The sequence below is a fragment of the Ammospiza nelsoni genome, chromosome 20 (assembly GCF_027579445.1).
Source record: "Ammospiza nelsoni isolate bAmmNel1 chromosome 20, bAmmNel1.pri, whole genome shotgun sequence".
Classification (NCBI taxonomy): Eukaryota; Metazoa; Chordata; class Aves; order Passeriformes; family Passerellidae; genus Ammospiza; species Ammospiza nelsoni.
The window spans coordinates 10935496-10961044 of record NC_080652.1 but is presented as its reverse complement, the minus strand read 5'-3'; positions in this window follow the sequence as shown (position 1 = coordinate 10961044).

The following is a 25549-nucleotide window of genomic DNA, read 5'->3' as shown; positions in this document are numbered from 1 at the left end:
TTGCAGATGATGTATTATTCATTGCTAACATCTCTGTAAGCCTCCAGCCAATCTCGTTTTCTCAGTGCTGGCTACAGGAGACGTGGGGGCACTATGTAAATCAGCAATGTCTTGCAAATGACTGTTACATATTAGCTGCGTGGCTCTGAAAAGAAATTAATTGCATGGTAGCCAAAGCTCTACACAAGCAATTGTCTTTGTCTAGCAAAGTGGCCATTTGTATTTTATCTCAGCCTGTTATTATCCTGAATCAGTTCTTGAGCAAAGATCTAAGCTAGACTGGGTAAAGCACTCCTCACTCATTACATGCCAATGATTTTTCTAAGTAGAAATCCTTTCCAGGAGCTGGAGTCAGCAATGGGCACTGCAATGTGGCAGGGGTCTGCAAAATGTCTGGGTCACACTGAGCCAAAATTCCAGCCAAGATGCTGAAGGCAGCTGCCCACCCCACACCCAGAGAGATGGATGGCCAAAATTGCTCTGCATCTGCAGGAATACAAAGGCAGCAATGCCATGGTAATTTTACAGAAAGCTCTGAATTCTCCCTTAGCTGCAAGGGGAAACATCCCTTGCTTCAAATATAATAGAAAATAGATACATTTTTATTTAATGTCAAAAAAACCTGTGATTTTACCATGCTGCTGTACAGGGCACAACAAACTCTGAGGTAGTTAATTTCCCTTGTATGCTGTAGCACAGTAGTTACAGACTGTAACACAGAGCTGATCACAACAAATCTCATTTTCATGCAATTCAAGTTAATGCTCCCCAATAGTAGGGTTGTTTGTGCACTCAAAATAGCAGCAGTGCTGTGTACCCAGATTCAAAAACCCTTTTCATCCATTATTACTTTCAGAATGTCAGGAAAGAATAAATCCTGCAAACATTACTGAAAATATTTTCCTCACCTGATGATACTATTTCATGCCCCATAGCAAATTCAGCTGAAATATAGTGGATCCTACTGATCCCCAGTTTTGAATGTGCAAAGTCTGTCACCAGAAGAATTCATTTCCAAGATTACACTTTCATAGAACTTATCAATACATTTTGCACCATCAGGGCTCAATTACAGAAACTCCAGTAGATCAGGTAATCACCATGGGCAAGGTTGCTTTGGTTGTGACACCCAATAACCATCTGCTCCTTGTGACTGTGAATCTCAGCTCCAGAAAAAGATATTTTCATTGATCCACTTTCCTAGAATCCAAGCTGAGGTACTCTGAGGTCCATTCATATGGTTCATCCGTATATACCCTCTCTCCTTTGCCTTCTTCAATTACATGGATTTACACTGGAAAATTTCTCCTGAAAGTGTGCTAACCAACAAGACATTGCTTCCTTTTGCTATCCTGGTTCTGTTTGCCTCATTTCCATTCACTCCTTTAAATTGTTGACCCATCTCATGACGTGTCCGTTATGACCAATATATTTGATCAGTATGTTGCAAACCTGAGCACTGCACTTGCCCATTTAATGAGCAATATTTTAGACATTTCCCAAACTTCCTGTCACCAGCATTAGCTAACACACGAGCGATCCAGACAGACTCTTTTGTTCTGAGCAGCTGTGCTGTAAAACAAGCTGAGTATCTCTGTGGCCACAAACTGCTCTCCAAGGCCTCCCCATCCCCAGTCTGCCATATGTTGCCCCTATAGCTTGTACAAACTCTTTCATTTCCTCTCTATCCTGTTGCATTTCATCAGGTTTCACTAAAGCACACCCCAGCATGCGAAAGCCTGGCTGTTCATGGTGCTCTGTGCTCTGCTCTGTTTTGCAAAAGGCACACAGCTTCTTGGTGTAGATCCTTACATGGCCTCTCATTCAACTTCTCTAGTTTTTAGGGTTTTCAAACCCTTCTGTGAGCCTTGCAGCCCACTCCACTGGAGCACTGTGAGCACTGGAGGTGGCACATCCAAAGCAGTGCACAGCAAAGAGAGTGCTGGGTGGCTGCACTACAGTGGGGCTGTCTTAGGTCAAAACCAGGAAGTCAAAGATACTTAGATAAGGAAAACGACACCGTTTGGCTATCAAACAAACACAATATCCAGCTCATCCATAACTTGTGTCAAGAGCAGATTTTGAGAAAAGCAGGGAGAACCTCAGGTTGGAAGCAGCCATTTGTAAAGGCAGAGGCTGTGCTGTGTAGAATCATTTGCCCTTCTCAAGGGGAGAGTTTGTGTCCACCGTGGGTTCCTGGCGTGGTCGCACTAACACGGCATAGCAGCAATGCTGAGATTGGAGAAACATTCACAATCTCTTGAGCTCTGAACACAAAGAGGAGCTGCTTTAACTCTTCTTGGTTTCCACTTAGGAGGCCAGTGAGATGTGTCAAGCGTCATGTCGGAAGGATGCTAATGCTATGTATAACCAGTGTGACGGGCAGCCCCGCTCCCCCCAGGCTTGCTCAGCTCCGAGGGCGCTCCTCCCCCGGCAGCCCGGCCCCGGCAGCTGCCGGAGCTCGCTCACTGCGGAGGGCCAGCATTTGAGTGGCAGTGCTGCGCTCCTGCACCTGCAGCCCATGCACGTGTATTCCTGTCTGGACGGGGCCGTGGCAGGGCCGTTCCCCGGCCGTGACCCCGCTGGCTGCGCTCTGCGCTCGGCAGAACTTCGGGAGCACCGTCCCTGCTCCAGGAGACACTCCCCAAGTCAGCAGAGCTCAGTCAAAATGTCGCTTCCCCTGCTTCCCCTGCATCCCGCTGGGGGACAGCACACTCTCCATTTCCCTGAACAGTCTTACTGAGCTGCAAGCATCAGCAGCACTAGATTCTGCTCTTTTTTGGGAAGGAGCCAAGACTGCCAATGTAAAGCACAGGATGTGATTTCCTGCCCCTCCTGGAAAAGGAAGCTACAGTCCAAAAGGTAGAGAAAGAACTATTAATCCAAGCACAACCATTTTAATGTGGATGATCACATGATGCAGCTGCAGAAATACCAGTTCAATTTAAACAGAACTTGTAATGTGCTAAACATGCAGGACTCGTGGTACTGAAAAGGAGACACCAGATCTGGGTGCCAAGAGGAGGAACTACTGTTCACAGTCTCTTGAGGAAAGATGCCCTCAGGACCACTGCTCTTCTGACAGAACTCTTTAATCAAGAAAATACTAAAAAAACCATTAAAAACTAGTGGAGATTCTCCACAGAATCTCCTACAGTTCTACTTTATACTGTGTATATGAGCCGATTAGCAGCAAGGTGCTGGGCTCCTTGGGAAAGGAAAAGCTTATGGAGTGAAAAGAAAACCAATGAACAGCCCCAGCAGGTTTACTTTTGCACAGGCTTTAAAAGAGGTGGAGAAATAAGCAGCGCTATTGAGTTGGTGCAGAGATGGCCTGTACAATTCCAGTAGCTACTGCCTGCTTAAGCACAATGAAATAGGATGAATAGAAGCCCCAATGTGGCTGACTCACCCTCATTACCCAACAGCCTAAAATAGGGGGGTGGTCTTCTGAGGAGATCAGAAAGTGTATTTTCAGATATCTGAAAGTGTGAGTGCAAATGGATTATGCAGCCCAAAGCACGAGTGCCCATTATTTTCTATCTGTATGGCTGTAAGAACTCTCCTCTGTACAGCTACTTTTGTTTTCAGTGTCTGCAACCATTTGCAAAAGACTGACAGACATGTGTGTGCAGACACACAGCCCGTGCTGTCATGGGGACTTGCCTTCTGTTCCTTTTCACTACAGTTTTCCTCAGCCTAAAATAAAAGCACATTATGTGCAAAAAAATATAACAAAAGAGTGTTTATTTGCCTATGAACACTATAATATTCATAGATCGATATTAAAACCCTTCACACTTACTTTCACTGCCTACTTCAATTGAATTTAGCAATTCCAGTGTATCTTGAAAGAGTGCTGAACAGCTGCAAACTAGGCAATGGATCACATTCCCACAGATGGTGTTAAGAGTCCAAAGCTCTTCATGTTTGACTGTGGGATTTGAACGGGTCAAATCAGAAGTTACCCTGTCTGGGATCAAGGTTTCACAATCCTTGCAGACTTTTACACTTCTTTGATTTTATGCTGTTTACCTGGAAACCATGACATTACAGGGGTTTCTGTACAAGTAGCTCAAGGCCAATTGGCTTCACCAGAGCCCATCATCTGTGTAAGTTCAGGTACGTCCCAACTCCGCAGCCTCTCTGCTGATTGAGGTAAGGTCTGAGGTGATGTTTGCAGCACTAATCTGACAGGTGTGCAGAGAAATGCATGGGGCTGCACAGTGATCAAAGGATGGGATTAGGAGCTCGGGCCCATAAACTCCAGATCTGCTCAGTGTTGTTCGCTGTGCTTTGCCAGATTCCCTACCCACATTTCCAATGTCAGAGACGCACAGTGCATTTCCTGGGTAGGGAAGGAGGAGGATGTGCCCGGCTGGCTCTGGCAGGCATTGTCTGCTGTGGCTGTGCTCAGTGTCACATGGAAGGTAAGGCTGTCAGCCCTGCCACCAGCACCCCAGCAGCTGCCTCCAGCTTGCAGCTCGTGGTGTGAGTGGCCAGTCCAAGGACAGCCAGTGACCACAGAGATCACTCAGGAGAAGGCAAAGGGATGATGACAAACACAGCAACTCGCTGTTGCTTGTGATAGGTAGTACCAGAAAGGATGTTACTATGGCCAGAAAGACCAAAAAGCAGGGCACCAGGCCTGTTTTGGAGACAAAATGACTGCTTGCATGTATATATGACAATAAGACATATAAGAAAACATGAGACAAGGGGGAGAAGAACAGGTGGAAGCACCATGCGATTTTTCCAAAACTCTGCCTCCCACAGACAGAGGAATGGGTCACCCCGTCCACAAACTGCTCAAGTAGTTGTGGCCTTCAATGACTTTCCAAACTACAGGGAAGAGGTAAGCACAGATGCAGAACAAGATCTGGTGCTGACTGAGCCCTTTCCTAATGCCTGCAACTCACCCATCCCATCTCGTGTTGGTCTGCTCTGGACATCTACAGCCCAGAGCTCACGTGAGTGGATTCCCACTCAGGGCTCTCCCCAGGATGCAGAAAGACAAGGATTATCTAATCACATCTGTATAGAATATATCTGCATTGCAGTAGAATGGGCAATCTCAACGCTTTCCAGTGGTATTCAGAGAGTCTTTCTTCGTGTGAGCTCCCAGAATTAATCACCAGTGTATGAATTTGGCTTCCCATTCCTTTCCCCAGCTGACAGGAATTGATGGCACCAACTGCCGTCACCATGAGAAATAAGTGATTCCTTCACTAGCATGGCAGACATATGCCAGCTAGGAAGAGAAGATCTGATCATCAGACTTGCTTGTTTTGGCTTTTCAATGCACAAAAGGCTGTTTTTCTCAGAATTAGGGTGACTGCGACAATCTGTTTTTAGACAGAGTTAGAACCACAAGATAAAAGAGGCAGAAATCTTCTCATCTGCATATTTATCATCAAAATGCAGCAACTGCATAATTTAAGCTTAGTGTTAAAAATATTGTATGTATATTTTAAGGTTTTCCTACTCAGGTGAAAAGGAGACATGCTTTCACTAAGGAGGTTAATTATTTTCTAATGGTGTGAAAACAACAGAAAAAAAAGGAATCAAAAGGAATTTTTTTACCCTTCCCCCCACCCTGAGGCACGGTAGAGAGGTATCTCTGTCCACATCCTTCACAAACACACACAGTGAACTGACTCAGAACAATAGAGCAGAGAATCAGCTGGTAACCAGGGTGCTACTGGGCCCTGAGAGTCTGGACACTGGCACAAAGGTGCAGGTGACAGGACACTTGTAGAGAGAGCAGGAACATTCTCTCAGCTCATCAGACATTTCAGCTGAGAACAGACACACTCCCACAGGCAGGGAATGGGCACAAAGTGCCTGCAGGGCTCTGCCAGAGGACATGAGGGTCCAAAGGTGCCACCCAGCTGGGTGAGCACAGCACCAGCTGCCTCCTCTGCAGGGGCAGAGCACACCTGAGCTCAGGCCGCCCTGGGTCACCCTCCCCACCCCATGCCATGCACCCTCAGGGAGAGGGCAGGGGTGTTCTTCACTAGGCCAAACCCTACGGGAAAGAATGAACCAAACACAAGCTGCCTCTGTGGTACTCAGTGGGACCCTGGCAGTTTCCTTATGGCTCCTCCCTATCTCAGAACCTGTGTTCCCTGTGGAGCTCAGGTGACTGCCCTAGCTGTGTGTGAGATCCCTCTTCTTAGCAGGACTTCTTGACCCAGAGGTGCCCTGGTTTATTGGCTTTCCCGCTGCCTGCCTCCTTAACAGAGTTCTTGTGTGACCTCTGCTGCTGCCCATGCAGATGTGATGCTCCAGACAGGACCTCACTTTCCCACTAGGAAGCATCCTGTCCTCTCCAGCACTGCCCAGGAACCCCACGGCACAATCAGTCACTGCTCAGAAATGTCTCTGGGAGCTTGGCAGCCCCTCCAGCGCGGCGGGGCGGGCTGGCCAGCCGGCCATCTGCTGCTCCCCCAGCTGACACAGCTTTCCCATGCTCTCTGCTGGCTGCCTCTGCGTCCTCACACGGCCACAGCATCCACTCTGCTCGGACAGGCCCATCCCTACGATCCCAGTCCCCGTAAGCAGTAAGCACCTGATACGCACACGTGCTTCTGTTTAAAGAGACATGTTGGAAGGGCAGTGCGTGACAACACACCGCAATCTGAAGACAGCCTATCAAACCAATAAATCCCCCCTCGCTCCCCAACAGCTGTAGCCCAATTAAACTCAACAGTTCACAGGTGTTCATGTAATGACTTTAACACAAAAAAAGCACCGCTCCCTTTAGGGGCCTTTAAAAAAATTTAGAGCTCTTTAAATTTTATATACCAACAACATCAAACCAAAGTAGGAAATAATAAAGAAGGAAAGGAGATAGAGCAAAGAAAATACACAGTGTCAGCATCAGCAACAGCCTAATTAAACAATAGCCAACAGGAAAATGCACATTCTGCTCACCCAGCCATGGTCCTTCTGGAGTTGTGCTGGATGCAAAAGCAGTTTCCTTATATTCCTTTCAGCATGGCTGCACCAGCCCTCTCCATTCATGCAGTGCCTCAGCCTCCCCAGCACAGAGCTGTGAATGGGCTCTCGCTAGCAGCACCAGGGCCTGCAGCTATCACTTCTCTCCAACGCTTTGCCTCTCTCCCTAGCACCAGGTCGAGCCTGGGCTGGCGTCCCCGGCGTGCAGGGGAGGCAGAGCTGCTCACCTCTGGAAGTGACTGATGACCTCACTAAGTCCCATGGCCTTGCAGCACACGTTGGCTGATGCAGGGAGCGCTGGGGAAGCTGACACCATGGCTGGTCGGGTTGTCTGCACCATCTGCCTGCTGTGTACCAGCAGCAGCTCTTGCTAGGTGCCTCCTTGTTCCTGGGTTTCCTTGCACCTGGCTGGAAACTCTGGCCACAGCATCATTATTTGCTTTTGTAGTTTTCCCACTGCTAGCAGGTGCTCTCTCTCCTTCTCACTCACCTTCTTCCCCCTCGTTCCCAAAGACCTGCAGGCATGAGCCCCCAGCAATGTCAGGATCACAGCCAGGAGCTGCCACCTCTACTCACTGCAGGAGGGACGAGGAAACAGGAAACACAATTCCCATAAACCTAGGGAAGGCTGGAAAAGAACCAATTCTTGTGGGACCCTGCAGGGGTCTGAAGAGGCAAAGAGTTTGCAATGCCTCAGTTTCAGGGGAAACCCAGCACAAGCCTTGTTACTGCCCCTGTTTTGATTATGTGTTTGTTTCCCGTAGTGAAATACTGAAACCAAAGTGAATCTGACACTTCTGCTTTAAAGCAATCCTGGTTTCAGCTCTTCATTCATATATAAGAATATGAGGGCCTCTTATAAAGGAACATTGGTGTCCAAAAGAGGGACAGTGAAAAGGTACTGCTCCATTGTAAGCCAGAAGGTTCTGGGAGGGGAAATCATTTTATTTCCACCTTAGGGAAACCCAAGACCTTAAGAAACTGAAATATTTTGAGGCCAGAAGAGTGCAGAAAAAAACCTTTTCCAGAGTCTTGGCAGGCCTCTGAAGCCAGGAGGACAGGAGCAAAGGGGAAGCCATTGTCCATCCTCTCTGCTGAGTGGGACTGCAAAATGTGATCTCCCTACAGAAAGGAGATTCACAGAGCAGTATGGAGGTCAGTGCTGCCCACGTGTCTCATTCGTGCACTTACAGCACCTAGCACACAGGGCCCAACCTGGGAGATTCCTTTAGGAATTATTGTAATATAAATAGTAAATAAGTATGAATAATTATGTGAGGATGATAACCAGCGATTTAGCAATGGAAAGGCCCCAGGATGCAAGTGCTAATCTCCTGAGATACTTAGCCATCCTTTCAAGATGCTTGAAGACATATAAGTAGGCTAATTACAAAGGAAAATGTCTCTTGTATATAAATCTCATCTAAATTCAGAAGTGATGCAAAAAACAAACTGAGAAGATAGCCAAGAAAAGTTCAATAATGTTGCTGGGAAAGGTTAATTTTTAGAGATTTTTTTAAGATAACCCAGAAGATCCTTAAATATAAAAATAGTTAAACCTTATATAGCAACTGTAAGTATCACACCAGAAAAGCACTCTAAAATGAGTAGAACTATTGAACTGTGGAAGCATCATGGAAAAAAAACCACAATTTCATTTTCTTAGTTTAGTTTCAATTTATAATTCACACAAGTAGCTTAAACACGTCGATTTGAGATCAAAACAGAACTTCAGGTTACATAGCATCTGTTCTATAGGAGGGTGCTGTGTGCACTGAGATAATTTTAGATGAATGTGTTATAAACAAGATCTGTGGAACATTGCAGAGTAGCAAGTTTTGAGAGAGAAAAACATACAGTTTAAATGCATAAATTGTTTAGAATGTTTAGCATGTAGTTGTAAAGCGATCAACCAAGTGATCTGTTTTCCAGAGTTGGACAGCTTGCACAGATGAAACAGCCGCTTCCTCAGTACTTAATGTAAGACTCGTTCAACGCTCAGAGGAGCAGCTTCACACTCTGCAAACATGGTGATCCTAAAGCCAGAGCTTTCAGCCACTGCTTTTGCTCTTTCCCAACACCTCCCCAAGCTGTGTATCTAGAAATGTAAATTAGATGAACATTGTATATTTTTTTATAGTTCTTTTTTCTGCTATGGGAAAAAGAACACGTGTATGTGTAACACAGGAATTTCTGACATACTGTGCATCGGGTCATGGATACAAAAGTACTCTACATTCTAGATCCTCCTTCAGTCAAAACTAGAAGCAAGTTCATGACAATGATGTCGTTTTGGTCAGAAAAGGCATTACATATGCTAATGCAAATGATGATGTATGAAAATATTTCTCCGTTTAGAAAAAAAATCTGAGATTTAAAAAAACGGTGTGAAACAACCTACAAAACAGAAGACAAAATCCATTCAGTCAGTAATTCCTCTCCAGGCTGCAGTGGAACATTTCCCTGAAACGTCTCCTCCTGTACTCGGTTATTTATGGTTTGCTTTCCGGCCTGACTGCAGCAACTGACACCCTGCACAGAATCAGCATCAGAAGGAAAGCAGCTCCCCCAGAGACAGCCACACCTTCAGGCATCCCTTACCAAGCCATCAGCACAAGGCACTACCTGAGCCCCATCCCGCTGTGGTGCTCCTGATGAGCTCCAGGTCACACCCAGGGCTGTGGGAGCAGCTCACAGGGCGGCCTCGTTCAGCTCAACACCTGCATCAGGTGGCTCTGAGGATCTGCTCAGGGCTGAGACACTGGACAAGTTCTCAGCTGAGTGGCACCTGTGCTGAACTGTCACATCACCTCGAGCAGGTGTCTGCAGGTACCCAGTGGCTCAGAGCTCAGGCTGTGCTCAGGGTAAGGTGCCCATCTGCTGTTTGCACTGGCTGCTCACATGGCATGCTGTGACCTCCTCCCACCCTTCTCCAGACACCAGCCGCTTCCATACATCCATCTTCCTGCACATTGAGCCAGCGCGCTGTCACTCCCCAAGTTTATATTTAAATAAGCCCTTCTGTTGAACTCGAATTAAATATAGCCCTGCTGAATCTGATACCATGAGAGAACCGAGGCTGGAGGCGAGAGAGAGAATGAGGAGGAGATCACAACTGAACAAATACATTTAAAGCTGCGAAGTTAACACCCGGCTGCACATCTGACTCCGACGCACACTGGGGTTGTTTCTTTTCAGCTCAGCTATAGTATTAGTTGCAGTGAGGTCACCCTTACATGTCCTTCTGCTTTATGTCTCTTACTAGGCAGACACACACAAATCTTCAAATTTTACAAACAGAATGAAAATTCAGACCAACATTTGTCTCCCTGACCTGTCAGCACTTACAGCAGTGTCTGACTGACTGAGGTACAAGAGGGCAAGTCAGAAGCTCTGAAAAGGCAGGTGTCTCAGGACTAATTTTGGAGCCTACTGACAATAACAATCAGTTCTTAGTTAATGTCAGAGAGCAACAACAAAGCCTGTGGCAGCCTGTGCTGCAATCCCAGCCAAGGGCTCATTCTGGGCTCTCTCCTGATGTGGGTGGCCCTGCCAGCCAGTTTTCAAACAATGCTTAAAATGTGGTTTGGGGAGAGTGGCTTGGGTGGCTGGACCTGAGAAAGGACCAGAACTTAGTGTGTGCATATTAGCAAAAATGTAATTAAGGAGCCCAGGCATAAAAAAAATACAAGAAAATGTGTTCATAGAAGTAAAGGAGGCAACTTGTACCATTGTACAAAGAAAGTTCACAAGAAGTAATACAATAAAGATAAGAACCAGATCTCCAGGCCTGAGAGACTCAGGCGTTCAAATCCACTGAGTTGTGTCCTTAATGCCTAAAACTTTTTATTAGGCTTCAGGATGAACAGCTTCTAGCAGCAGAAGAGATTTCATCCAGGTCAGACAGCCACAAAAAGACTCATCAGTCATCACATGATAACCCTGACTGAACCACTGAACCATCTATATATATTTAAGATACCAGTCCCATTAGTTGCACTGGAAAGAACCAAGCCAAGTTGTTCCTATTTCTGTCCCAGTATCCTAAAAGATAATCCTAAAAACTAGTCCAGGCCTCCTTTGCTGTGGCTGACTGACTTGCCTAACATCTACTCGTTGTCTTTGACAGCAATGAAATCCACTATGCCCAGTTCCAAACTGGGCTGGGGCAAGGAGCAGTGCAGGGAAAAGCACATGGAGTGAAGCAGCTGGGCTGGCAAGAGTTAAAGCTGCTGTGAGTCCTGGTGCCTACGGACTGTCTGCAGCACGGATAAAACACTGTGTGGAAACATACGATAGGCAAGCCCTGCTTTGTCCTCATGCAATCTCTTCAATTATTTTTTGTGTTGTGTATTTTACAAAGGATAAATCAGGGAACATTTCAAGAAATGTTTTCTCATTCTAAAACTTATCAAAATATTGCTGACACTGATCCATGGCTGGGAATGTCATTCCTGAATAAACATGATGTCATTCTCATTCCATTCATACTTCTCCTGGACAGCTGCTGTCAGCCTCAGTGAAGAAAAATGCCACCTCACCGGTGACAGCTGCCACTTGAGGTACTTTGTATATCAGCCTCCATAGGAGTAAAAAAAAAAAGAGTCAGTCATGCACATGCTATTTAAAGTCTGTTGCATCTTGATGAGAAATGCAAAAGTTAATATGGGGCAGGTTGCTCAGTGTCAAAAGTGTGGACAATGAAGAATAAGGAACTTTTCTGGTCTCACCTTCCTAAGAAGCAAAGCTCAGGCAAGGCCCTCACACCCAGGCTGTATTTGCTTTAAAATAAATTTCTATTCTTATAAATTTTATCACAACAAAACGAATTAAACAATCATAACAATCCCAGAATGGTTTGGGTTGGAAAATGCCTTAAAACCATCTCGTTCCCCACCCCTGCCATGGGCAGGGACCAGGTCACCCCAAGGCCCATCCAGCCTGGACTGGAGCACTTGCAGGGATGGGAAATCAACAATTTCAGTTCCAGCACTGCAACTTCCCCAATCACGTTTGCTGGCACCCAGCTCTCCTGCAATTGCTGTAGGAATTGTTCTGGGCTGGGGTAGCTCTCCAATTGCTTTCCAAGCATGGAGACAGACAATCCCTGCCCCAAAGAACAGCCCAGACTAAATCTGTTTTCTGTTCTTTCTGGCCTCCAACTTGCGCTGCTGCTTCAGTGTCAAAGGGGCAGATGTATAATCTGGGAAGCTTTCCAGATGCATCTTGAGCAAAGCAAAGCATTGTGAATCACTGGTACTAAGCAGGATCTTTCCATCTGTCACAGTACCCCTGGCAGCACTCACCATGCACTCACAGTACACACAGGATGACAAGCACCTCATGGAGGGGCCACCAGCATCTACCAGCGCCAGATTCCCAAAGAACAAATAAATAAGTGCTCTTGTCTTGCTGTGGTTTTCATCACACAGGCTGTGCTCCAGCAGCACTACTCTGCCCCCCAAAAGAACGGCAGCAAGCCCATGCAGGGCTGGAGCACCTTTGTAGCCATAAATGTTGCATTACTAAGTTTCTTTCTAGTACTGAGCCATCACTTTAACTTTTATTACTTCTCCTGTCCCATAAATGCTCTCAGGTGCTCTTCCAAGGAATCTGAGTAGACTGCCAAACTGAGAAGAATGACAATGACATGGCCTCTGGCTCTCCCCTAAAACAGCAGCTTTCCTGTCATCCCCTGGAAATGCTCCAGTTTCTTTACAGCTCTGGAAACGTGGCTCAAGCAAGGTTGCCAACACATGTTCCTCTGTGTCAGACATGACTCTTATTCTGGAGCTGTGAGGAGCCTGTCAGCTATCATTCTGCCAGGAATACCACAGCCCTGGCTCCTCTGCTTTCAAATTCAGTCTGCGTTAGGTTGAGTAAGAAGGGCTGACAGGTATCTGAAAAAACAATACAGCTCTTGCTTTAATTTGCATGCTTAGCCTTGAAATCCTTTGTCACTAACTCAAGTGGGCAGTGGATAAAAACTAAGTGAAATATAATGATGCAATTCACATAACTGCACAAAGAGAACAGCTCTGCACCTAACCTCATACTTTCCGATGCTCTGGTGCAGATTTGCTGTGTGAAAGCATCAGAAAATAAGTGGATATCCAACATGCTGGAGTGGTCTGGTCAAAATGAGGTTTACTGAGTCTCCTGACAGGCTGTCCAGCTCTCCAGGTTTCAGAGTGACATGTCACCAGTCCTTTCCTTAACCTGCTCAACCCCAGCGCCTAAGCATCCCTGACCCTGCTGGGCCTGGCTCCACGACTGTCCCACATCAGGCTGCTTGGCATTTAGAAGACAGAAATAAACCTCAGGCAGCACCCGCACACCTCAGGCAGCCAAACGCAGCACCTGCCAGCACTGCCGGCCCCTCACACCTTGCAACGGAAGGGAAACGAGGAGCGCCAGCACCTCCTCATGAAACAGCCAAAGCACAGAGCCGATACAGGACTTACACAAACCGATACAGGACTTACACAAACCGATACAGGACTTACACAAACCAATACAGGACTTACACAAACCTTTGTTTTAAATCAGCCTGAAGTACAGCTGAACTCTGCTCCAGGGCAAACCCCACCATGCCCACAGCCCGGCTCCCGCTGTTGCCTGCCGGCCTGGCAGCCGCCGATCTCCACAGGGCTCAGGTGTGACACACACCAAACTCCAGGTCCCTCATAATAAAGGTCTGTGAGCTTGCCAGCCCAAGTTCCAGGCCCCTGTGCATCCCCACCCAGGCCCTCATGGCCTCCTCCTGCCCGCGCAGGGCCAAGCCCACCTTGAGGAGCCACCGGGCATCCACCCACACACACCTCCAGCCGCTTTCCCCTCCAGCCTTACCTGGTGTCGGCTTCTGGGCGCTGTTTCCTCATAAGGTGCCCACCGTAAGCCGCTGCTGCTCCGCTGGGTGCCCTCCGTGGCACGGCCGCTCGCCTCAGGGCACGGCGCAGGGCTGGCGCTTCACGGAGCTTCCCCCCGCTGCCGCTGCGCGAGCGGTCACAGTGCTCAAGCGAGTTGTGGGATTTCCTCCCCTTGAGGATAAATCACTCCCTTTGCAGAGGCCACAGCCTCACCCAAAGCCCCTTGCACCTGAGCAATGCCGCAGCTTCCTCCCGGCAGCCCCTCAGGGTCCCGAGTTCTGTGGGACGCCTCTTATCGGAACACGGCGGCCTCAGCAGCCCGGCGCCCCCTCAGGAACGGCGCCCACAGCCCCGCTGCGGCCTCTGTGGGCAGCCTGTGGTGGGCACCGGCTGCCGGCCACCCCGGCCCTCACAGCGGGACCCGCTGCGTCTCCAGGAGCTCCGGCACCTTCCGCAGGGCAGGGCTGGAACCCTGCGGGGCGGCGGCGGCGGAGGAGCTCTGCCCTCACGGGCACGGCCGGCCGGGGGCAGCGGCGTGTGGGATCGCGGCGGTGCTGTGGGAGCGGAGCGGGGCCCGCCGCTCCCGGCCCCGCAGCGCGCCCTGCCCCGGGGGCGCCCGGAACGGCCCAAGGGAGGGACAGGGCTCCCTCCATCAGCCAGGGCCTGCAAGCCTCAACAAAGGAAAGCTCTAGAAAGGAGTTAATTAAAGAGTTCCAGTTCCCTTCGACGCAGCCCGTGGTCCTTTGTGAGCACAAAACGAAGTCTGGGCATTCCCACTGCTAATTATGAATAAGTTGAAGAGCTCTTTGATATTGCTGCTGTGGTTCAGGCTGGTGCCACATAGTGCAAATAACACCCACATAAAACCTCCGGTGTGTTGGCTGCAACCTCTACCCTGTTCTGGTCATTTACATTGTGTTTTATTTATTTATTTGTGTTTTGTTCATTGACTTTGTTTTCTGGTGAGTTACACATGTTCTGTTCATGTCAGTTGCTTGCAAGTTTCGGCATCAGCCTGTGTATTTCTGGAACTAAAGCTGTAAATGTTTCCTCCAGCAAATTCTTAAAATTGCTCCAGGTGAAGTTAGCCATGTACTGGCGAAGATTTTTTCCTGTAAAAGTTTCCTGTATTTTCCCATCACCAGGGAAAATTCTGCAGGTGATTCTGCAGGTGGCATGTGTGCAGACCCGTGCAAGGCCGTGGCCGTGTTCCATCTTTGGCCAAGGTTCACCAAAGGCTCTCCCAGCTCTGGTTTTCCAGCACGGAGCCAAGTGCTGCAAGCGGCTGCTCGGGGATGTTTTGTTCGTTTGTGACCATGGGGAAAGCGGCTGCAGAGCTCAGAAACACAGACTGCTCTTCCAGAGCTGCCTCTGCTGCAGGGCTCACTGAGACATGCTCTGAGTGCTGAAATACACAGCCACCTGCCAGAAAGGTGTGCAGGTGATGGCAGGTCACACTAACGCTGCCCCGAGCCGCTCCGTGCCAGGGCATCCAGTGTTGCTGCCTAATGCCAGCTCCATATGGAATGTGCAATTAGACACGGTGCCAGTGGCCTGAGCTGGAGGTCAGCTCAGTACATGGTCAGTGTCACAAAAAAACCAGCATTCTGGACTTTAGCTGCACTAAATGTTGCAAACACACGATAACTGTCAGCTCCTCTGCATTGAACAGCGGGCGAGGAAACCGTGTCACAATGGGGAGAATCTGGAGCTGTCTTCTCAGTGCCACCACCCTCAGGACTCGCCCCTTGCAGCCACACTTGTCAGTTTGTTACAGACCTGCCCTCGCCCCCTTGGTGAGGCTGACCAAGGCCATGGCTCGTGTTGGCATTGATTTCCCCCGAAATTCCCCATGAGAAGCCCAGGAGCAGCTGTAAGATGTTCCTCAGGTCTGCTCCAGAGAGGTGACACTGCCCAGCTGTCCGCAGGCCACGCTGGGCCTGACCTTCCCAGCTCTGCTAATCAGGGCCAGCTGCCACCAGCCCCCAGCGTGAGGATCCCACTGGAGCAGTAAGGGAAGCAGGGAGCGATATCTGTGCAGGGGAATGGCTGCTTCAAACAGGGACAAAATCAGAAAGCTGAAAATTAGAGCTTCAACCAGAAAGTTCAAAGAACACAGGGAAAAAAGCATGAAAAATAGTTTTGACACTTTGAAGTAGAACTCAATTGTTCCATTAAACTGTATTTTTAATAAAAAATAACAATAACAGCATTCCAAATATCTATTTTATAAGCTTTACTAATGTATATTTTTTTTAATACATGTCAGAAATTCTTACTCGAGGCAAATGCAATATTTATAGAAAGCAAGAGACTTCAAAACAGCTCCAGAGACTTTAAGCTCTCGATTTATTCACAGATTTAGAATAACTCAGGAATACAAAATGACAAAATGTACATTTTTTATATTGTTTACTAATGTATTGTCTCTTGTCCCTGATCCGTCATTTCCCTGACTGGAGGAAACACATTCAGCTTCTTCACTCCCTTTAATGCTACACATTTCTGGAGGGAAATATTCCCATTTGGTGAAAATCTATCACAATTCTGTCTTGCAGAATATCACTCCCAGAGAATTATGTGAAGATCATTAATAAATACATTTTTGCAATGACAATCATTTCTTCTTTGGTCATGATTTGTATCTATTATTTGCTTCAGCCTCTCCAGATCCCAGAGAAAGTGCTGGTGAGAGTGAGGAAGAGCAGAGGCAGTGCCCCTACATTTTTACAGCCAAACCTGAGCACTGCTGGAACAGAGCACTGAGAAATTTGGGAGCAGCCAGAGTCCCACCTGTGCACAGCACATCATCACTCCAAGGAGGGTGAAGGGGAAAGCCTCCAGGGGCCTTGCAGCACAAGCTGAACTCTGCTGTCCTGAGCTCTGCTGGAACAAAGTTGTGATGTTCGGTAGCAAATACCTCATCAGTGAAATTTCCTAGCCAACACTATCTTTTGCTCAAAACACATAAATTCTTTTTACTCACTTATTTTTATTTCCACACCATGTAAGTTTCAGAATGAAAATTGTCTGATGTTCTTCAAAAAAAGTAATCTGGCTTCTGATTTTGGGGTGTAAATTTATTCCACATACTTCACTGTGTGCCTGCCAGAGGACACAGGGAAGCAAAGGAATTTGACCCACATACACAGATAACTATATATGCAGCACAACACGGATCTGGGCGGACACGGCGTTATTTTTCTTTTCCAGGAAAATTCTGGATCAGAATTAGTCACAAAGCCACGCTACCCTGGCAAAAGATAAGTCCAGAGCTCTCCCAAGTGTGTTGCTGCTGAATCAACAGCGAGAGCCCTCAGCAGCTCTGGGCTGTGCTGGACACACAGCCACAAACGCTGGATGTTTGTCCACACCCCCCAGCAGCCACCATGGCTGTGAAAGGTGGAACTGCTGGAACATGAGCAGCACACACTGCAGAGGGTTTCTAGTCTTATTAGACTTGCCCTAATGTTTCTAACTTCTACCACTGTGTGAGATTTCTTTTGCTGTTACAAGTAAGTGCTTTTAAAACTGATGCGTTTGTATTCACAAGCCCACAAAAGAGTAACTCAAAGCACTAAATAGCAACAGCTTAAAACTAAGTGCTGGGATTTTTTTTCCCCTGCTGTCTCAACTGCAATTCCTCACACAGTGTCTTGAGTCCAACAGCTGGGCTTTAAGAAAAACCAGAAATTGTCCAACGGCATGTGACAAAACCATGCGAGTTGTTAGAAGCAGAGCCAGAGGGGTGGAAGGGACTGGTGAGTCAGCCTGTCACAGAAACATGTCTAGAGTTTAACTGGCTGTAAAACCCAACAAGGGCTGTGTGTTCTGGGGCACCAGGCCAAAGCATGCCCAAGAGCCTCCAGCTCTGGATGACAGAAGCTCTGCCACACAAACAATCTGGGGCAGTGTCACTACTAGCACTTGGTACACTCTTTGACCTATGTGATTTTATTTGTCCCGATATACACAAACCCACTGTTTTCCACAAAACCCAAGGACAAAGCCTTGCTGACACCAGAAATGTCCCCCATGTTCCCAGCTGCTGCAGGAGCAGTGCTATCAGCAGGTTTTATTCAGCAGCTGGATGGAGGAGTGGGGGAAGGCTGCTCGTGCTTTGGACATGCTGGATGAGCAGGACCCACCAGCTCCTGGGCCACAGGAGCTCCTCTCCTCCCTGCTACTCTGTCTTAGCAGGATCTCACGTTCTTGCATCTTGCTCCAGCGCTCATTCACAAGGCTGACACGTATGGCTGTACCCTGTGTGGCCCCTGCTAATTCATGACAACACTAGTGACTGACAAGAGCTGGCACCTTCCCCATCAACACACACTCTGGGCCAGCATGAGCAGCAAATCTCTGCTCGAGGAGTCTCTCAAAGGAAACGCTGGAGTGAGTGCTTGTGGCTGCAGCGTGCAAGCACTGTTCAAGAGTTTTGGCTCCCAGGGCTGGAGTATGTGATCTGATGTTAATATTAAAGTACAAATATGAGTGCTGCAGCTAACACGGCCTGCTGCATGAGGCCAGGAGGAGAGTTTAGAGCAGAGAAGTCCCTGCAGCCTGTTGGTTCTGTGGGAGGCAGCAGCCAGGTCCTTGCAGATCAGCTGCACACGTGAGCACTGCAGGGCTGGCAGCTCCTCACATGCCAAACGTGTCACACACTGCTGGGAGTGTCTGCACTGCCCACCCTGCCCTGCCATGGCTGGGGTGACACATCAGCCAGGTGCCACAGAGGCACAGCCAGCAGTGCCTCGAACTGCTAGTGGGGAAAAGAGGTCAAGCAAGAAAAGTGATATTTTTACATTTTTATGTGTACAGATAATCAATAATTAGACCTCTTGGTGTGTTATATATTATCCCCTCTGGTGTCACTGTCTGCCCCTAAAAGACCAGTGTTTCCTGCTCTTCCTCTCTTTTCACAGAAAGCTGTAAGTGTCATCTATGCAGGTGGGGAACAAATTTTGTTCCACCAACTTCTGACACATCAAACCTGACAAATATACAAGAGATGCAAGAGTAGCTAATGCTGTGTGCTCATTGCCTTTGTGCTACATCACCACTAAGGAGCATAGAGAGGGGGCCAGTCCAGAGCAAAACTATTGTTTGCAATTGCCTTTTCCTTTTGACATTTTCATTGTGTGTTCTTTTAGGATTGTAAATCTCCTGCGATGTCTTTACAACACAGCTGCGAGGAGGCAACATCTAAAAAGCTGAGGAAGAAAATGTCCTGCCACCTGGGATCAACACTCTTCATCTCCCCAGTCACATTCAGGAGTCTTGGGCCGCTCTGGCTCTCTTCTCTTCCACTCTGATATTTTTCAGTCAATGCATGCCTGATTCTTTTTTTGTTCTTTCCTGAATTGCAGGTAGCTTTGAAAAAACACGCATGAACCAGCCCTGCCAGGTGAAAAATAAAGGCTCCTGATTGCTATCATTATTATTATACCACTAGACATTTTATTAACACTAAAGTGTGACATTTCCCTCCAAAGAAAGGCTTTCTCCTGCCCTTCTGCATGGCTACTTTATTGAATCCAAACTCCGTTTCCGAGGATCCTCACCTGTTTAAACGCTGCTGTATTTCTAAAAGCAATTTAACCTTTCATCTTTTATGGATGGATCCTTTTTTAACAAAAATCCTATAGGGCCATTTTTCTCCTCATCTCCTTGTGATCTCAGCGATATTACGTGATGTAGCTTTTGAAGAAGAAATGCCGAAACAGCAGCTTCACCACCTGCAGCTAATGCAGCAGGAAGATGGAAAAGGCAACCTGGAAAAATCCCTTTTCAACATTTCTCTCACAAGCTCCTGGTAAGAATCCCCCAAACCGAGAATGTCTCTTGCATAGAAATGAAGGGCAAGGGCTCAGGAAGGCGAGAGCAGCCTGGAGATTTGCCACTTTGTAAAACCCATCGGTTTGTTTTCCAGCCTCCATCCTCTCAATACATCGATGACTCAGACACCATCCAGCTTTCATTATTTATTTTTGGCAATGGCTGTGTGTTGTCCAAGGTAACAGGAACTCCTGGGATGAAGAACACAACCAGTGCCCAAGAGGAGCAGTGTTCAGAGACAGAACAGTTTTCAAGGCATTGTTGGATGATTTTACTGCTTGCTTACTGCATGGCTCACATGGGACCCTTGGTTCAATAAAACACCAGACAAACTACAGACACCAGTACGTATTTTCCTCTGCTAAATCCTCTGATCCTGGTTCAGTCCGGAGCACTCGGAGAGATTCAGCCTCTCTCCATGCCAATCGTGTTTCTCCTTCTCCCTGCCCAGGTCAGTGCTCACTGCCTGCCCAGCTGCCCCTGAGCCCATTCCCCGGGCAGGAATGCACCCTGGGGCCATGGAGCCACGGGCAGGTCCCTTTGTCCTGCCCTCACCGGCCCCAGCAGCGGCACTGAGCGTGGCCAGAGCCCCCGGGGCTTTGGAGGGATCCCCAGCAAACGCCAAGCCCGGGCTGCTGCCTCCGCTGCCCTGCTGGGGCTGCCAGCACGGCCTGGCACGCTGTCCTGCCCCTGCCCTCTCCCTTCGCTGTCCCTCTGCACAGCAGGTGCCAGTTTGTCGCTCTGGAGCTTTTGCTTCAGTAAAGCTTCTCTCAGTCACACCTGGGAACGTCCTCTCGCTATGGAAGGTGTTACTGTGCCTTTCACCCCCGAATGAAAGCTGTGCAGCCTCACAGATGTGCCACCTCTAAGCTGCAGTTAAAATCTACATTTATCTGTAATTTACTTTATAAAACACATTAATAAAAGTAATTAAAGCCACATAGCCAGAGCATCCACCAGCCAAAGAGACATCATTAAGATTCCCCACACCTGAATAACAAGCAAGGAAAAACAACACGGGGATTTAGAGTTCAACTTGCAAAAGATAACACCGTGCATTAGAAGCGAATGAGCCTCCCAATGGGAGCAGCACTAGAGAATGGAAAGAAAATAAAGTAGGGCAGTGTGCCAAATTCAGGAGGTTTTAAAAAAATAAGCAGCACAGCCATCACAAAAGAATCCCCATTTCAGCCCAGCATGGGAGGAAGTATGAACTGAAACCCAACGAGGATTTCCATGTTACTGTCTTAATTTGTAAAGGCTTTGAAAAATAACACAATGCTGAGCTGGTCTTTCTTTTTTGGGAAGAGGGGAGAGGGTCAAAGGGAACTGTATTGGTTATCAAATAATGACAGAAAAAGCCATTCTCTCTGTCTCTCCGAAACTCCCAAGTGACTTGAAGGGACACAAAACACATCCAAAGAAGCCCTCACATGGGAAGGCAAAGCAAAGCCTGCACCTTTCCCCAGCACGGCGCTCTTGTGCAGCCGTGCCCGGGCTCCGTGCCGCGCTGACACACAGCAGCTGCTCCCGGAGGGACGGGCCCGCGCCTCCACACGGAGCCGGCCGCGCTCCCTGGGCCCCAGCGCGGCCGGGAGCGGCACGGTCGGAGCTCGGCGCTCAGAGCCGGCTCGGGCCGCTCACCGCCCCCAGGGCTCGCGCTTGTCATTGCTGCTCCGAGCCGGGGGAGTTCGTGCTCCTCACCCCCGCGGGGACCGGACACGGCATCCTTTTGTCCGTATTGTTGGGGGATGCCACGTTCACCTCTAACTTTTTCTTTGCCTCCTGTTTCCAAACCTGTTCGGGATCTTTGCTTTTCCCCATTCTCACTCTGACAATTTTAATTGTGCAAACCTAGCTTTTCACCTTTTGTTGCTCCACAGATATAGGAGAAGGCAAAATGCGGGTAGAGCACCACAAAAGCAAAAGGCAGGTGAGCTTTGAAGGAAAAGGGATCTAGGAAAGGGACAAAAAGGAGCATAGAAATGGAGGGTTGATCTCTGTTGTACTCACAGCATGGAGTAAGCCAAGCAACAGCTACTGTACCTTAACTAGGCAACCGGTAGAAAATCAAACCTTCCCTGTGATCAATAGGATAATGGTGAGAGTTTGATTAGCCTTGGAAAAATTACAATAAGGAGAGAATTTTTTCTCTCCATGGGTTGGGTGATTTCCCTGTGAAAGTTTTTACAAGAATGAGGCTGCATATAATGCGTCTTGTTAACCCAAATTACATGCACTCGAATTCCCTCTCTTTCCCCAAAGAAATCAGAGAAGAAATCAGGCGTGAAATGGCATGTGGGTGGGGCTGAGCCGAGCCAGCACCACTCTCATAATTAAATGAGACTCGCTGAGCCCCCACTTCTGAGAGCCTTTCAGTTCTGCTGGGCTCTGCTCAGTGCCCACGAACGCGGGGCTGTACTGCCTGTGTACAGGTTTTACACACACTGCAGGCTCGGGCAGGCTGTGCGAAAGGGGGAGCCTCTGGCCTTTCTCCAGGTCAGGGAACCTCAGACCAGGGGGGTTAAAGTCTGCAGGAGTTTAGCAGAGCCCTGGGCAGCCCTGGGCAGCACACAGAAGTGTCACCCTGTGTGAGTGTGACACGGGAGCGGGCAGGGCCTCCTGGAGCCTCCCTATTGCAGTGACACAGTCAGAACTTCCCTTCGTGTTTTTCCTTGGGCAACGAGGCTGCAAAAGCCTCTGTGGTTTAGAGGGAGGCAATCTCAGCCTGACTTTCCAGAGAAATAGGGGCATTTTCACCCCCAGGAGGTTCTTGCAGAGCAGACAGGGGCTGCATCCTGTACTCAAACTCCCTGGGGAACAAGGAGTGGCGCTCAGGAGCCGCAGCAGCGAGGCTGCGCTGTTCCTGTAGCCCGCGGCTCCTGGAGGTTGTGCACTGTGTGGGCCTGGTGTCAGGTGTGGTTTCAGAGGCCCATGCTGGCCCAGCACACCCTGTGAGCCCTGCCTGGACTGCTGCAGCTCACTGCTGAGGGGTCCCTGCCCGTGGCAGGGGATTGGAACTGTGGACTTGGAGGTCCCTTCCCACCCAAACCATTCTGTGATCCTGTCATTATAGTTTGAGCTGCGATCGGATGCACTTGGGGACTGTAATTTCCAATCCCTGGTATAAAATCCTAGAAATGGAATCCCTGTTTCCCAGACAGCACAGAAAACAGTGTGTTAGGTTGCTACTATTACTAACAGCAGTAATGGAACCCCTACCAATGTAAATATTACTGATCTGCATGGTGGTGGTACCAGCAGAGCTGTGTGGGGCACACCTGGGCAGGGGCCTGGGCACACACAGCACAGAACCCTTCACGATCCAAGGACTCAGCCAAATGCAGGTGGAAGCAGCACTTCAGCCCCACTCTTGCAGCTGACAAGGGAGCTGCCAGCAGAACTGAATGGCAAGATGGAGGTTTGGTTATGAAATAAAGATGTTGCGACTCTTTGGCTTTGCCATATGTTTCCGTGTGGAGGTGCAGAGAGCTGCCATAGCTCCGGGCCTGTGCTGCTGCCCCTCTGTGGCCCTGCTTGTCCCCGGGGGCCGGCGGTCCTGCCGGGCTGTGTGTGTGTTTGTGCACTGCCGTGCTGGCACCCTGCCTGCTGGGGCTCCTTCCCTCCCCGCTCCGGCTTTGTCTGCGCCGCCGTGCCCCGGTGACGCAAGGCCAGGCTGCGCTTGCAATAACGAGCGGGCAAGAAAAGCCCCGGGGGAGCAACCTGGGACAATGCACCCCGGGCTGCCGTCCTCGGGGAGCAGGGACAAGGGACACGAACAAAGCAGCCCAAGGCACAGAGGCAAGCAGGTGGCAGTGGGGAGGAGGCAGGTGGAAGCGAGACAGCGGCACACAAAAGATGAAAAGAGGAATGCAAGGAGAATATGAAGCTGGAAGAGATGCTCCATCTGGGCCAAGGGAACGCTGGAGAAGGAGCCACGTTTTAGGCTTTGCAACAATAGGTTGTGAGGAGGTCTGCTTGAGAGATGATCAGCTCGCCTCCTTGACTGGCAGCTGCTAAATGTGTCAGTAGCTCAAAAGGAGATGTTTTCAGTGTGTGCACCTCAGCCTGCCCTGCTGATCCGCTGCCTCGGGTCAGGTATATTTTATACACTATAAAACAGCAGAATTTCCAACAGTTCCTGAGAATCTCCCCTCCTCAGCACTCATCAAAATGCACTCCTCATTCACAGTCTCCTTCTGACACTGGGAATATCTCAACCCTTAGCAACAGGTGATGACAGGGCATGACATGTTGTATCAGTGTTTCACTCTCTAGAAGATTAAGATTGGATTTTTTCCACTTTTGCATTAATGTCCTGTGAGATGCACAGGGCTCAGCTTGCAAGCAAAGTATTGTGTTCCCTACACACGGATCTATGGCTGAGCTCTGCAACAACACAAACTGATCTGTTGGTATTCCTTTTATGTCATAATTCAGACCTTTACTCGGGGTCGACAGTGCAACACTTTGACAATCTAGATGCCATGGCAAGAACACATAAACTCATTTTTCATTCATGCCCCCTTAAAACAGCAGAGATGGTCTTGTGGAAAGCACAGGCACAGCTGTTTCAGCTGCTTTGTTTAAGAGATATTTTGTTCAATGCAGTAGTCAGGGGATGATGCGGGGGCTCCCCAGCCAGCTCCACCTGCCTGTTTGGGGATCCCACTGAGCCTGGGGCTGGAGGCTGTGGGCCAAGGGCTGCTGGGGCAGCCACCAACTGGGAATGGGCCTGGGGACTCCACAGAGCTGATCAGGGGGTCTCCTGATAAACCCCCACAGTCATGTGTTGCAGACTGCTGCTTTTAGTCTTGGTCTGTGTCCAAAAGCAGTAAGGACAGTAAAGGAGCTGTTATTTAGGTATTTACTTCTTGTTCTTCGTACATCCTAAACGTTCCTAGAAACTGTTGGGAAGTCTGAACACCAGCACAGTTCCTGCTGCTGTGCCTCTATGTAGAGAACTGCAAGCCCAAAGCAGGAGCTCTGGGAAGGACTATGTTCAGTAGCAGGAGAATCTGGAGATTTGGTGTTAATCCACAGAAATTGCTGCAGCTGGGCCCCATCAGCCCAATTTTGGAAATTAATGGAATGGTGGGGATGGACGGGTTTGGCCCAAGGACCCAGACAGGGGATTTGGTGTGTCCCACCACAGGAGCTTTCCCAGAGAGGTGACAGCTCTGCACAAACCTGCTGCACTCCTGAGCACCCCCAGCCCATCCTGCAGAACCCAGGCCTTGCATCCTCCCTAATGAATCTGTTAGCTGGGTCATTAACAGTGATCAGCCATGCAAATGGCAAAAGAGTAACCAGTTATTAACAGAGGGCTCTTTTATTGTTTCCAAAAATAGGCCTGTGAAGTGAGGTGTGTTCTTGTTCTCCGTGCACACATAAAGAGAAACTGCAGAGCAATAAACGTTAGTATTTAAAAACACCCAACTTAAGAAGGGCACTTTCACTATAACTTTCCTCTTTATGGAGGAATAACAAAGGATCCCTAAGCTGCTATGGTTCTACAGAGACTATAAAACGATTGTGAGTTTAACTGAATCTTTCCTGGGTTTGAAGGTATAAGATTAGTGTCTGTCAAGGGAATTGGCTTTGTTAATACTCGAGGTTCAATCCAGCTGCATTTTCCCTGCATTTTATGACATCTGGTTTTGTCACTTTCAACAGTTTGGTAACGCACGAAGATAAGAAACATACCCAAAATTAAACTCTGTAAAAGGTGAAATTGGGTTTAGAGCTTCCTGTTCCAGGCTTTGTAGCGTTGGAAGCTCAGCAGCCAGAATCGTGCGGCACCCGTGCAGTAAGTGACATTTTCCTTGTCAATTATTCATATGTACCAACAGATCTGCTGCTAAGTAAATACATTTAATGAA